Source organism: Cavia porcellus, unplaced genomic scaffold, assembly GCF_034190915.1.
Source record: "Cavia porcellus strain 051 isolate PalLab524CR breed Dunkin Hartley unplaced genomic scaffold, mCavPor4.1 scaffold_1, whole genome shotgun sequence".
NCBI classification, from domain to species: Eukaryota; Metazoa; Chordata; class Mammalia; order Rodentia; family Caviidae; genus Cavia; species Cavia porcellus.
In genome coordinates, this window is record NW_026947484.1 from 235,402,657 (window position 1) to 235,417,749 (window position 15,093).

General features: G+C 44.0%; 1 protein-coding gene across 13 annotated transcripts in view; it reads left to right on the forward strand.

Moving 5' to 3' along the window:
- The window catches only part of Dtnb (dystrobrevin beta), a 337,086-nt gene that overhangs the window by 97,272 nt on the left and 224,721 nt on the right, over window positions 1-15,093 (forward strand). The gene's annotated exons all lie outside the window — the stretch shown is intronic.

Genomic DNA, 15,093 nt, shown 5'->3' on the forward strand with positions numbered 1-15,093 from the left:
TCGATTTCAATTTCAATTTTCCTCCTCTCTTTTCTTTATAATTTTGTTCATTATCCTATCTTTAGATTGGAATTTTTTTTTCAGTTCCTTGGGTTGTATCATTAGAGTATTTAGGCTCACTGTTTTTGTGACATAGGCATTCTTGCTATAAACTTCCATCTCAGGACTCTTCATTGAGTCCCGTAGGTTCTATTATGCTGTGCCGGCATTATCATTTGATTCTAGGAATTAATTTCTTACTTGACTCCTTCTGTGATCCACTGATTATCCAAGAGAGTATTGTTTAACACATTCACAATAGGGCCATCATTCTTGTGTCTCAGTGTCAGGCAGCTCTGATGTGAATTCCATTGTCTGGTATTAAACAACTAACCACTGAGTGGTTCAGGCTACTTCATGGGACAGTCATGCATGTACCAACCAATAGTGATTCAAACTGATAGGAATGTGTTACTTTCTGTATGTTTGCATAATTTCTGTGGTTTCTTTTGTCACTGATTTCTAGATTCTTTGCACTATGCACTATGATCTGATAATATAAAATGGGGCAGATTCAATTACTTTATATTTACTTAAGTATGCTTTGTGGTCTAGCATGTGATCTATTTTGGAAAAATCCTATGCACTACTGAGAAGATAAATATGTTCTGAGTGGAACAGTAATTATTAAGTCCACTTGTTCAAAGGTTTAGTTCAACTTTGATAGTTCTTTGTTGCTTTTTTTTTTTTTTACAGTTAGCACTGATTTTTAAATAAACCTTTTTATTTTTAATTTTTATTTATTTTTTTTATAAGTATCGGGGATTGAACTCACAACCATGTATGTGCACTTGCACTTGCAAGGCAGGCGCTTATGCCGCTGAGCTAAATCCCCAGCCCTCTTTGTTGCTTTTTTTTGTCTAGTTGGTCTATTTGTGAGGTCCTCCATTATAATTGTGTTGTTGTTTATTCATTTTTTTATATCCAGTAGTGTTTGTTTTATGAAGTATGTAAGTAAGTATGCCAGTGCTTGGTGCTGCATGTGTGTTTATAATTATTGTCTCTTTCTGTTGAATTTTTCCTTTAAACAATTTGTAGTGACATTTTTGTCTCTTGCGATCAGATTCAACTTAAAACCCACTTGTCTGAAATTAAAATAGCTACTCCTTTCTGGGTTTTGATAGAATTTTTCGGCACAATAAAGGAGGAGAATATAAAAGTAAAAGTGTCTTTTATTTCTAAGGACATGGAGAAGAGCGCATAACGGAGAGCAGTCTGGGTTTTTTCCTCTGGCCTGGATATGGGGTGTGGGGCATATGTAACTTTTGACCGGGGGTGGTGCTTAGGGTGGGCATCAGTGAGGAGCTATTTGGAATTTTGAGGAGCTGATTGGAATTTTCTTTGTACCCACTGGGCAAGGAAAAAGAGTTGTAATAGAGGAAGGAGAAAGTGACCTCAGAGTAAACATCCCTTCCATTGCCATAATGTCCTGTAATGTATTCTAGGGCAAAACTCCTTCAGGTTTGTGTTGCATTGGAATGTTGTTTTTCATCCTTTGATTTTTAGTCTGTGAGTTTCTTTTGGGTGAAATATATTTCTTGCATAATACATATCATTAGGTTTTATTTCTTGATCCATCCTGCCAATCTGTGTCTTTTAATTGGGGAATTGAAATCATTCACATTGAGAGTTATGATTTCCAGGTGCTGATCCCCTTTCCCCCTTCTGTTTAACTGCTCACCCTGCCTGGTCTGCTCATTCTCTTAGATGTTTTGGCATTTTAGCTTCATTGTCTCATTCAAGGTTACTCTTGAGAATTTTTTGTAGTGCTACTTTGATGGTAATGAATTTCTTGAGGTCCTCTTTGTCTTGGAAATACAGTACATTATTTCTTCACTACTATTTGAGAGCAAGTTTTGTAAGATATATCAGTGAGGGTTGGAAGTTGTTATCTTTTAGGGTTTGAAGCACTTAAAGCTTTCCTGGCCTTTAGGGTTCACATTCACTAGTCTGCTGCAATTGTAATTGGGTTACCTTTTTAAGTGATTTGTTGTGTTTCTCTTACAGCTTTTTAAGATTCTCTCCCTATGTGGAACTTCTGGTATTTGGACTACGATGTAAAGCAGAGAGGTTCTTTCTGATTGTGGCCGTTTGGATTTCTTTCTTTTTCTTTGATACCAGAGGTCAAACTCATGACTTTGTGCTTGCCAGGCAGGCACTTGTGCCACTGAGCTAAATCCCCAGCTCCTGTTTGGATTTCTTATACCGCACTTATCTGGATGTTTATTTCTTTCTGAATACTTGAAAAGTTTTTGCTCTTATTTCTAGAAACAGGTTTTTTATGCCTTTTGTACAGTCTTCTAATTTTCAGTTATTCCATTTAATCTTCTCTGTGTCATCTAACAGCTACTGAATGCATTTTTAAAAAATTTTTATTTAAGGAGAAAAAAAAACAGAAAAAGGGTACAAGTTATACAGAATTTCAGAAAAAATAGACAGTAGGAAATCACTAGTTAATAGATTACATATTGTCATCTTAGAAATAGTTTTCAAGTTACAAAATTAAAGCATATAAAGTGGACTTTCAAACAGTGAGACTGCAAACAGTTCTGTTCAGTGATCCAACAAAACTCAGTAATATGGTTATCTATCTTATACACTTAAATATACATGCAGTTATATCCTTTAGAGCACTTTCTTTTCCTCTCTTTTGTACAATGACAATTACACATTTTGAGTTTTATTACTCCCACAGTTCTTATTAATTACTTTTTTTCTTGAAGAGTAAAACCAAGTGTGATAGCACAGAGTCAGTCAAATCAAAAGGATGGACATAATAGATAATGTAAAAACAAAATACAAGGTGATCAACAATGGTTACCATACTGCCTCTTGCTATCTTAAAAAGAATTGCCTATATCATCAGTTATAATAAAATTGAACAAAACAGTAAAGAATAAAACCAAAACATTGGAGACATTACAGGACTTTCAAAGAAGATAGTAGTCAACCAGAATGGATGTCATAATGAATCTTATTGTCTTCACAGTTGTTTCCTATACTTTCGAACTTGGTATTATCAAGCAGAGCAGAATAGGGGAAAATCAGTCAAAACAAGATGGTGAGAGCAATACAGGGTTTCAAATCAAGTTAATAGGAAATCAAAGTGGGTTACTATAATATATCCTGCTATTTTTTTATTTACTTTTCCCTTAATTAAAAAGATAAAAAAGTAAATAATTAAAAAGAGATTGAGATAAAAGAGGGCATAACAACAAAACAGCCCAGGTCAAAACATAATCATTTAAGCAAAATAGTGTTTCACCACAAGATATCCCGACATAAAAGTAGTTACTGTAGTGTCTCTTACCTTGAAATCTTTGAGTATAACTTCATATACTGTAGCACCAAACATATCAAGACAATGTAAAATCATTCAAGAAAATGATAGTATTACAGGGTATTTAGAACCAACTATCAGAAAATGAACAATGGTTTCTGTATAATCTCTTTGTCTATAAAAGTTTTTGTTTATATTATCACATATAATAAAATCCAGTAAGATACAACCTGTTAAGACCGATGGAGACAGAAGAATAAAAGCTTGATGGGACTTTAAAACAAGATGATACTAAATCAGCACTAGCTATTATGATGTCTTGTTTTCTCCAAAATAGCTGTTCCTACTGTCCAACCTTCTCTGCCTCATTTCTGTTGAGCTCTTTTTCTGTCATTTGTTGTCAGTTTGTCTTCTTCATTTCGCTTTCTGCTCCATTCATTGTGGCCTCTCTGCTGCTGTTTCTGGAATCTTGGTATTTTCCTTTTTTAGAGTATCCTGCAGTATTCTCTGTAGAGTTGAATTGGTGGTTGCAAATTCCTCTAGTTCCTCTTTATCCTGGAAGCACCTAGTTTTTCCATCAATTTCTAGGGACAGTTGTGCAGGATATATCAGTCTTGGCTGGAGGTTATTATCTTTCAAAGCTTGAATTATTTCCCCCCATGCTCTTCGTGATTTGATGGTTTGTGCCAAGAAGTCTGCTGTAATTCTGATGGGTGTTCCCTTGTAAGTGATCTGTTTCTTTTTTTTTTTTTTATTTAAAGAAAAGGAAATAAAAGAATACATGGAGATTTTAAAAAAGGGTAGAAATGATACAAACTTACAGAAAAACAAACGGTAAGAAATTGCTGGTTGATAAGTTACACATTGTCATCTTAGAAATAGCTGTTCATGTTATAGAATTAAAGCATTTAGAATGACATTCATAAAGTGACACTACAAACCCTTCTGCTCTATGATCGAACAAGAGCTCAGTAATATGGTTGTCAGTCCTACACATTTGTTTTACTTCTCAAAGAGGGTAAGATTAAACATATCAAAACAGAACATAGCAGTTAAAAAAACAATTTAAAGAAATACAGATTTCGTAGCAAGCCCACTGGAGATCTTGATTGTCTATCTAACTGTCTCTAGTTTCTTACAAATAGTTGTCCCCATCTTCACCCACCTTATATACTTATTGTATATTATAGAACTAATCAAATCATTGGAGACTTTTTAGGTCCTCAAGTACCAAATTAGGGAAGACAATAGTAACTACCAACGCATCTCTCATTCTCTTTGTGATAGCTGTCCCCATCTCTACATATGCTGAAATTGAACTCAAGAAACCAGTCCAATGTCATTCTAATCAGCAAACATTAGTATTGCTAGAATTTCTATCATAATGCTACTAAATTAGCCTCGGGTTTCTTAGCGTCTCTTTCTCAGAGTATCTGTTCATTACATCTTACATTATATAATATGTTCCCATAAATAATTAAAAAGAAAAAAAAAGAACCCATGTGTGAATTTCTACATATATATCTATCCTCTCTGTGTTATAGGGAATACCAAGTCATATCAAGACAGCAAAACAATTTCCTAGAAAAACATGCAATGGATAAAACATATAAGACCACAATATAGATGATCTTCCGTAGTTACTATGTTTCCTCTTGTTACTTTCAATAGATTTGACCACCACACTGGCTTATTATAGTTAAATATAGTATCACCTATTTTTATAAAAACTTAACTTTGACAGCATTGTAGGATTTGGAAGCTGTTACTAATTAATACCAGTATGGATATTCTTTACATCTTGTCATCCTCAGAGTAGTTGCCTCTGACAAGCATACCAATTTCAAATAAAATCAGCCATGGCCAACCCATAGTCTTATGATTCAGATTCAATTAAGATCAGTCATAGTAAGACAATGTAAGTATTATAGGATTTCAGTTTAAGTTAATAGGAAAGTAAGGATAGTTACCATGGTATAACCTGCTATTTTTGGGTCAAGATGTCTGTGCCCTCAAATCTGACATGAGTGGATAGACCAGTATATATTAAATTCAAACTAAATATGACCATAAGACTACTATGTCTTTTAAATCTTTATACACCATTAACAATGACCTCTGCCTTTTTCTTTTTTTTTATAGAGTTTCAGCGCTGTCTATACTAAAGACTTAGCTTACCGTCTGCCTCATGTCTGCTATTCCACTTTTCTACTATATTTTGTCCACTTTATTCCCTCATTCCACTGTCTGCCCTGTTCACTGAGGCCTCTCTGCCACTGTTGCTGGAATCCTGGTATCTCTTCCTCCCTTTCTCTGTAATGTCCTTCAGCACTCTCTGTAGGGTTGGATTGGTGGCCATGAACTCCCACAGTTCCTCCTTGTCTTGAAAATATCTTATTTCTCCATTAATTTTGAGAGAGAGTTTTGACGGGTATATGAGCTTCGGTTGCATATCATTTTCTTTCAGGATTTGGAATATTTCTCCCCACTCCCTTCTTGACTTAAGAGTTTGTGTTGATAGGTCTGCTGTTATTTTGATAGTTTTCCCGTTGTAGGTAATCTGCATCTTTTCTTTGGCTGCTTTTAATATTCTGTTCTTTTGGTGGATTTCTGGAATCTTTATTATTATATGTCTAGGCGTAGATCTGTTTTGGTTGTAGGTAGCTGGTGTTCTGTATGCCTCTTTTATCTGGATATCATTTCTTTTTGCTATATATGGGAAATTTTGCTTTAATATATCTGAGAATATTCTTTGTATTTCATTTTTGGTTGCTCCTGCTTCCTCACTCACATTCTTTATTCTTAAGTTATGTATCTTTTTGTCATCTTCTAGTTTTTGAATTGCTTCATTCTGGTTCCTTATTCTTTTTAAGAGGCTTTTTCTTTCATGATCATATGCCATAAATCTCTCTTCAAGTTTCAGTAGGCTGTCTTTAGTTTCTGTCAAGGCATTTTGCCAGTGTTCAATGGAGTTTTTAGTTTCCTGGTATTCTCTTTGGATTTGTTTCATGCATTCTAAGTTATGTTTAAATTCTTCTTCAGAAGTTTTTCTTTCTTTTCTGATTTCCTCAGTTCTTCCATCTGTGTTCTCTTGGGCAGGGCTTGTCATTTCTTTAATTAATCTCTTTATATCTTGTCTCACTTGAATCAGGAGTACAGCTTTAAATTCTTCTATGAGATCATGTAGGTACTTTTTAATTTCGGCTGATGCTGTGTCAAGCAATGGATGGTTACTGTGCTTGTTCTCTTCGGTGTTTACTTCTCCTGGGCTTATTTTCTCATGTTGGGCAGCATGTTTCTGGTTTCTTTCAGACTGTCCTGGGGTTCTCTGGCCCTCTCTGAATTGCTTAGGGCCTTTCAGAAGCGTGCTGACTTGAGTTTTTGCTGTCCTCCCCAATTTGCTGTTATCTGGGGTAGGCTGGGATGCAGGGGCGGTACAGGCTAGTCTCCAGCCTCTGTGCCAGTCAGTCCGTAAATTAGGCTATACTTTCTGGATGTCACTGAGTTGTGACTATTTTGTATCTGCTTGCTGGGCCCCAAGCAGAGGCTTGGTTTAGCCCCAGTATCTCCTGCCGGTTCTCTTTGTACCAGAAGCAGCTGACTAATGTCACTATGGCACAGGGTCCTGCCCAAATCTCAGCTGTTCTCTTCCAGACCTCTCTGTGTCAGGAGCACCAGCACAGCAGAACTGCCCAAACTCAAGATGTCTCCCACCAGTTCTCTGTATGAAGCTGAAGCCAACACATACTCAGGCTCTGCCCAATTCCAAGATGCCTTCCACCAGCCCTCCCTACAGGGGGCTCAGTGACGCCACTGAGCTGTAGGTTCTGCCCAACTGTAAAATGGCTGCCACCAGACTCTGAGTTATTGATGTCCCTGTGGTGGCGGGCACTACCCCGTTCCAAGATGTTCTCTGGCCAACCCCAGCAGTCGCGGGGTCCCCAGTACTCACCAGGGTCCACGCCGCCCACTAACCGGCGCAGCCCCCCAATGAGACAAGGAGACGCTCTTGTGGGTGACAGTTAACTGCTGCTTTATTTACGCGGTCTCTGGTTTATATATTTGGCGGTGACCAATCACAGGCTGCCACGAGGAAGCAGAGCGGGAATGGGACGCAGGCTCTGGCTACTATATCCAGCTGTGGCCAATCGGGTTGCCACAGAGTGGGCACGGGGCGAATACGGAGTGAGCACGAGGTGCGCACGGGTTGGCTAATTTAGAGAGGGACGTAGCGCATTGCGGAAGCTGGCGTGGTCCTTAGTCCCGGGTAGGGTATGGTATGTTGAGCGCCTGCGCCCAACATCTCCCCCTTTCTTTATAACTGATGCAGGGTCTCTAGACGTCGGTGCCCCTCGTGAGGCGTCATGCTGCGCAGTCATGACGGTACCTCACTACCCATTGCTGCTCTTTTGGAGGGGGCGGGAGTATTATTTTATGAGCCCAACCCGCATGCTCATCGACTTGGAGACCGGGGTGTCTCCTGGCCAAGGACAACACCCCCTGCGATGCTTTGCTCCACACCTGTGTCACAGCATGGTGAGCCATGCTGCCAGGCTTTGACCAGATTCCATGATCAGCAATGCTTGCTTGATACTTTGTCCCTATTCCTTTGTCTGCGAATCCGACAGAGCAGAAGTAGACTGCCAAATGCGGCAAATGTAGTTATGGTAGCCAGAGCCCCTATTCCTGCCCATTCCTTTATGAAAGCCAATTGGAGAGGGCCCGAGCTGGATCACAGGAAACTCGTCTGGGTCCGTCATAACTGGAATCGGTACGAACTGGAATACCTGCATAATGACAGCTGAAAGTGTACTGTTATCCCAACATTGTAACATATAACAGGTTGCGGTGGAGCAATTCAGAAAAGTCATATTTGTGGTGTTTATGGTGGCCAGGGAGAATCCCCATAATATCTCCTGGGAGTATCCATCCAGGGGGTCACAAGCGGTAAACTGGAGGACCCTTGCCCAGATAGGGGTACAGAAGGATCCCTGGGGCCTCCGAGCTGGCGTGCCCTTAATTGCGGCGGGCTCGACTTGGGCCCCCTGCAAGGGGTCAATCCAAGAGGAGAGGTTGGTAGTTTTTTAGGGGAATGCATCCTGATAATGTAGAGGGACTGAAGCAAAGAGTGTTATTGAGGGAAAAGGAGGTGTTATACCAGCGACTTGCGGTTGAGTTAGCGTCTGGGATGCAGGGAAGATTGTGTCCACACCGAGAGGCGAAAAACGATGGGGAGATGGGGACTAAGTGCGTGGACCAGCTGAGGGATCGGCCAGGCACGAGCGATGTCCCAAAAGTTTGGTTGGCTGCAAGGACCATACGAGATGCAAGAAGGAGGGGAAAAGGAGGCTACTAACCAGGGGAGTTGGCCAAGGTGCCATGGTTAATGGGAGTTGTGGGTGTACTTGCTTGGTGTGGCTTGTGAGGCTCCTGTTGGTTCTCCTGTTCTGTGGTTGACGTTTCCTCTGGGTCGGGGTCTGGTAGTTTGCAGGGACGTATCAGGTGTTCCGGGACCCAGACAGGTTCGCTGCCTTCTTCCTGCGGGAAAAAACAGACCGCCCCTCTCGCCCAACTAAGTACTGGGCTGGGGCCTCTCCACACCCCATGCAGGAGGTCTTTCCAGCGTACCCAACCATGTTTGGGTGCGACAGGGTTGGCATGTAGCTGTGCTGGCGTGGATCCTTGTGGGTTGATGTTTACAAAATTGTAAGTAAAGAGGGCGAGATTTAGTCTGGCCCTAGGTGTCATGCCCTGGGCAATACCCTCCTTTTGTTTAAACAGAATAGACTTTGAGGGTTTGATGAGCACGCTCAACTATGCCTTGGCCCTGAGGATTATAGGGGATTCCATGTCTGAGGGAAACCTGCATTTTTTGGCAGAAGTCAGAAAATGACTTGATGGTGTAAGCAGGGCCGTTGTCTGTTTTTAACTGCTTGGGTTGTCCCCAGGCGGCCCATGCCACCAGGCAATGTTAAATGACATGTCGGGCCTGTTCACCTGTCTCAAGGGAGGCGAACATCACTTGTGAGCAGGTATCGATGGAGACTTGCACATACTTGAGATTTCCAAATTCTGGGATGTGAGTAACATCCATTTGCCAAATGTGTCCTGGGAGGAGACCGCGCGGACAATCGCCACAAGAGGGGGCCACATGACTAGTGACACACATGGGACAGTCTCGCACTATCTGTCTAGCCTGCTCCCGAGTGAGCCGAAACCTATTCTGCAGAATGTGAGCATTTACATGAAACCGTGTGTGGAACTCTGAGGCCTGCTCTATGGCTGACAGAAGGATATTAAGAGGGCGAGTAGCCGCATCGACCATGGAATTCCTGAGAGCTAATGGTCCGGGAAGGGAAGTGTGCGCGCGAATGTGGGCAGCGAAGAACGGCGCAGTCCTGTTTAGAATGAGTGTGTGGAGCTCTAGGAAAAGAGCATGGGCTTTAGAGGATTCCCTAATTGGGCCCGAAATTTCCAACACTTGTAAGGCGTTGAAGACATAATGTGAGTCAGAGAGCAGATTGAAAGGTTGTGGGTTCTGTTTAAACACTTCCTATGATGATTTTTAGCTCTGTTAGTTGAGGTTGATCAGGTGCGAATTGGACAACTACCGGTAGGTGACCTTGCACAAGGTAGGCACCAACGCCTGTTTTTGACCCATCAGTGAATATAGTAAGTGCGTGAGGAATGGGTTTTGATGATGTGAGCTTCGGGAAGATTACTGGGTGTTCTTTCACAAAATGCAAGATGGGGTTATTGGGGTATTGGTTATCTATAGATCCTTCATAGGTGCACCTGAGGATAGTCCAGGAGTTTACACAGGACACCAGTATTTCGATCTGTTGTCGGGTATAGGGAACCTTAATGGAGTGAGGTGGATGACCGAAGTGTTGCATACATAGTTTAACACCTAGTAGCGCTAGATCCGCCACCATTTCTGGATAATAGCTGATGTTTTTGGCTGGTGACATTCTTGGGTGGATCCATAATAATGGTTGCTGTTGCATAAGTAAAGCAGTGGGTTGAGAAGCAGATTGCAGAATGCACAGCAAAATTTGGACTCCCGGGGCAGTCCTCTGAAGGGTAGCCTTCTGAAGGGCTCGCTCCACTGAGCCAATGGATTCTCGAGCCTCAGGGGTCAGAAGTCTGGGTGACAACAGATTATTATCCCCTTTCAGCAGATCATACAAGGCTCGCAGTTCACTATTGGGTATGTTCAGAAAGGATCTGAGCCAATTAATATCTCCCACGAATTTTTGCAAATCATTAAGTGTTTTTATCTGATCAGTTCTAAGATGTATTTTTTGGGGGGATATATGGTCCGGATGGATAACTGTGCCCAAAAAGGATTGAATTGTACCCTTCTGAATCTTTTCTGGGGCCATGACTAATCCATGCCACCTTAGGGCTTGTGTCATGGTGATGAATGCTGCATCTAATTCAGCTTGTGACCTATGGGTAAGGAGGATGTCGTCCATATAATGAATACATTTGACATGCGGGTGTTTTTTCTTAATGGGGTCTAAAGCCTTATTCACAAATAACTGACACATGGTGGGGCTATTTTTCATTCCTTGGGGTAAGGCTGTGCACTCATATCTCATATCTATGCCCTCTTGGTTTACTGTGGGCAGGGTAAATGCGAATCTGTGGGTGTCCTCTGGATGTAGTGGGATGGAGAAAAGCAATCTTTAATATCAATAACAATAGTAGGCCAGTTTTGTGGTAGGGCTGTCAATAATGGTAAGCCCCGTTGTACTGGGCCCATTATCTGCATTTGAACGTTTATGGCTCTTAAATCATGTAGGAGCCGCCATTGGCCTGACCTTTTCTTTATTACAAAAATGGGAGTATTCCAGGGTGACGTTGAGGGTTGGATATGGCCTAACTTTAATTGCTCCTGAATAAGTTTGGATGCGGCTTCTGCTTTGTCTCGTGGTAGGGGCTACTGATTTATCCAAATGGGGTCATTAGAGACCCATGTCAATTTGAGAGGGGCAGAAGCCAAGTCAGTGACCCCCACTAAAAACCCAAACCTTGCCTCTGAGCACGTGGTTGTGCCTGGATGGGGAAAGGCCTTCCTTGCAGGTCTTTGCCTAATCCTTTGCCTGGTTCATACCCTTGATTTTTAAGAATTCTCCTGGCTGTGTGAGAATATTCATTGCACAAGGTCAAGTCTAGGGCAGAGAGCACTTCTCTCCCCCATAGGGTAACTGGAAGCTGGAGAACATAGGGTATGAATTCTCCTGAGTGTCCCTCATTGTCTTCCCATTTAATTATCTGACTACTAATTTTAGGTGCATGAACTGATCCCATGCCTTGCAGTGTTTGTTGTGCCGTCTGGGTAGGCCAGGTTAGTGGCCAGTCCTTTTCAGCTATAATAGAGCGGTCTGCTCCTGTGTCTAGCAGTCCGGATATTTTTCGCCCATTGAGTGACAACGTTAGTATGGGGCGCTCATCCAATCTAAGAACGAGGGCAGCAAAGGCTGGGTCTGATGATCCAAATCCTCTATCTCCTTTAATACCAGACAATGATGGATAGTCCCCATGATGGCTGGATAATACTAGCATCTGAGTGATGCGGTCTCCTGCCCCTACGGCTACTGGGCCTTTAGGAGCCTGCATCATCACCTTTATTTTTCCTGTGTAATCAGAATCTACAACACCTGGTAAGACCTGTATTCCTTTCATGGAGAGGGATGATCGACCAATTATCAACCCTACTGTGCCTTCCGGTAAGGGGCCGGACATATCTGTCTCTATGGCCTGTATCCCTATTTTCGGGGTTAATACGAGTCCAGTGGTGGCACAGAGGTCAAGTCACCCTGAACCCGGAGAGGCTCTCCTCGGTTCTGACCTGCCCATGTTGGCGTCATTGGCAGTGTCTGGTCTACCATATATTCTCTGGCTGGGTAGAATCGGGGGCCCACCCCCCGGGGGGCCCCCCAATCCCGTTTTTTGGCCTCTCTGGGTTACGGCCCTTACCCGTGAGGGGCAGCCCATTTACATCAAAGGTGGAGCGGCACTCCGCGGCGGAGTGATTTCCCTTTTTACATCTGGGGCACTTTCGGTCTTCAGTGGGGGGGTTATTCTCTTCCGAGTCCCCAAGATGGGCAGTCTCTTTTTATGTGTCCCTGTCTGCCGCATTTGAAGCAGCCTTCTTTCGGGCGGGCGCCATTTTGTGGCGCTGCTCTGCCTCCCTCACCTTCTTTAGTTAGCTTCATTAACATGGCCACCAAACCTGAGTTGGTTAATGGCCCCCCAATCTCCCGACAGAGTTTCATCCATACCTCAAGAGGCCTATTTTTGTATGGACTAATGGCAGAGCGACATTCTTTAGTACATTGCTCAAAAATGAGCTGCTTAATGAGTGGCATGGCTGTCTCAGCGTCCCCAAAAATTCTCCCTGCCGCCTCCATCATGCGGGCCACAAAATCTGATAATCTTTTTTTTTTTTTTTTTTTTGTCTTTTTCCTTTTTATAGGTACCAGGGATTAAACTCACACTGCCTGCTTCCAAGGCAGGCACTTATGCGGCTGAGCTAAACCTCCAGCCCTGAGCCACAAAATCTGAAAATGGCTCGCTCGGGCCCTGCAAAATTTTTGTCAAGTGGCCTGAGACTTCTCCCCTAGCCGAGACCCGTTTCCATGCTTGTATGGCTATTCTATTTATCTGTGCATACACCTCTTGTGGAAATACCAGCTGGTTATTGAGATACTGCCCTTGTCCTAATAACATATCCGCATTCCAGGCGGCCTGATTGTTCCGGGCATTAGCTTGAGCCTGTTCTGTGGCAAGTTCAACATTCTAGGCTTTCCAATCAAGATATTGGCCTGGGCTGAGCACCACCTTGCACAAACTGGCCCAATCAGCAGGTGTCATGGCATTTCCTGCCAGGGCTTCTACTAGGGACAGGGTATACGCCCCGTTAACACCGTACATGGTGCTGGCCTCCTTAAGATGCTTTATCGCCTTTATATCTATAGGCAGGTGGGCTCTGTTTCCCTGAGCATCTACAGCAACCGGAAAAGCCTGGAGAAAACGGCCCAGGCCTCCTGGGTCCTCTCTTTTGACTTGATGCCAAAGGTCTTCCTGGAATGTCCCAGGGGACATCTGGACCTGTTGCGGACAGCTACATAGCTGATGGCAGGGTCTCGGGTAAGCATGATAATCTGGCGGGTCAGGAGGTAGAGCCGTAGGTCTTATACGGGGCGGCCCTGGGATCCCGTACTCGCTTTCATTGACCCATTTACTCTGAGAAATCCTGCGTTGCAGCTCATTTATGGCCTCAGAGTAGGGCCCTCTCGACTGCGTGTGTGTGTGACTTCCCCTCTTTCGGTGGTGTCTGCATCCGCCATTTTGTATACTTCTTCCTCCCCCTCATTATCTGACGAGTCCTCTGTTTCTGGGTTGGGTGCGGTTGCCTCGCCTGCGACACTGGACTCGCGAGATTGCTCGCGGGAGGATTCTGCCTGATGGTAACCAAGCACCATGGTGCCAGCCCTTATATGGTCACGACAAGAGGCGTCTGCGAGGCAGCTCCTCACTACTGCCCAAAGGGGTCTGACTCCTGGCTCCAGGAGGCCATTTTCTGCTGCAAAGTCAAGATCTCTCCCTGATTTATCCCAGCTGGGGATGGTAACGGACCCCGTGGGACCAAACCAAGGTGCTATCTTATCGACCTGATTGAGGAAGTTTTGAATTTGTTCTCGTTTCATTTGTAATCCCTTTTCTCTCAGTAAGTCGCCCAAAGCAACCGACAGCGGCTGAGTAGCGGTGTTGCCCATGTTAACGGGAATTTCAAGAGTTTCTTTTTCTTTTTCTTTTTTTTATTTTTATTATTATTTTTTTCACAGGGACAGCTTAGTCCCCGCGCCCCTTTACGGCGCCCCCAAAACCGGCCTCTTTACGGCCCCCGGAACTCTCTTTACGAGTTCCTCGACCCTTGCGACGCGTCCGCCCAAGGTTGCCCGATAGCCCCCGCTATCCGGCCCGGCAGCACCTCCTGCCTGTTGCGTAGCACCCGCTACCAACGTTGAGCAGTTTAACCTGTCAGCCCCCCCTCGCCGAGTAGCCCCGGCTCTCGGCGCTTGACGGTTTTACCTGTTGACGCCTCTGTTCCGTCGGGGAGAGAGGTTCATTCCCCGTACTGTCGGAGAGAAGGTCTCAGCGCTCCCCGTACGGGCCACCAGTTGACCGGCGCAGCCCCACAATGAGACAGGAGACGCTCTTGTGGGTGACAGTTAACTGCTGCTTTATTTACGCGGTCTCTGGTTTATATATTTGGCGGTGACCAATCACAGGCTGCCACGAGGAAGCAGAGCGGGAATGGGACACAGGCTCTGGCTACTATATCCAGCTGTGGCCAATCAGGGGTTGCCACAGAGTTGGCACGGGGCGAATACGGAGTGAGCACGAGGTGCGCACGGGTTGGCTAATTTAGAGAGGGACATAGCGCATTGCGGAAGCTGGCGTGGTCCTTAGTCCCGGGTGGGGTATGGTATGTTGAGCGCCTGCGCCCAACAGCCCACCTTTCCCACGCTCCCGGCACAGCGCAGATCGGTCAGAAATCCGCGCAGCATGCACTCCCAGTATAGCGCAGAACGGTCAGAAATCCGCGCAGTGCCTGGTACAGTGCAGAGTTGTCAGAAATCCGCGCTGTGTGCACTCCTTGTACGGCGTGGAAGGGTCAGAAACCTGCGCGGCGTGCACTCCCGGCACAGTGCGGAACAGCGTTTGGCTTTGGAGCTCGAGAGTCTTTCACAATCTCCTCT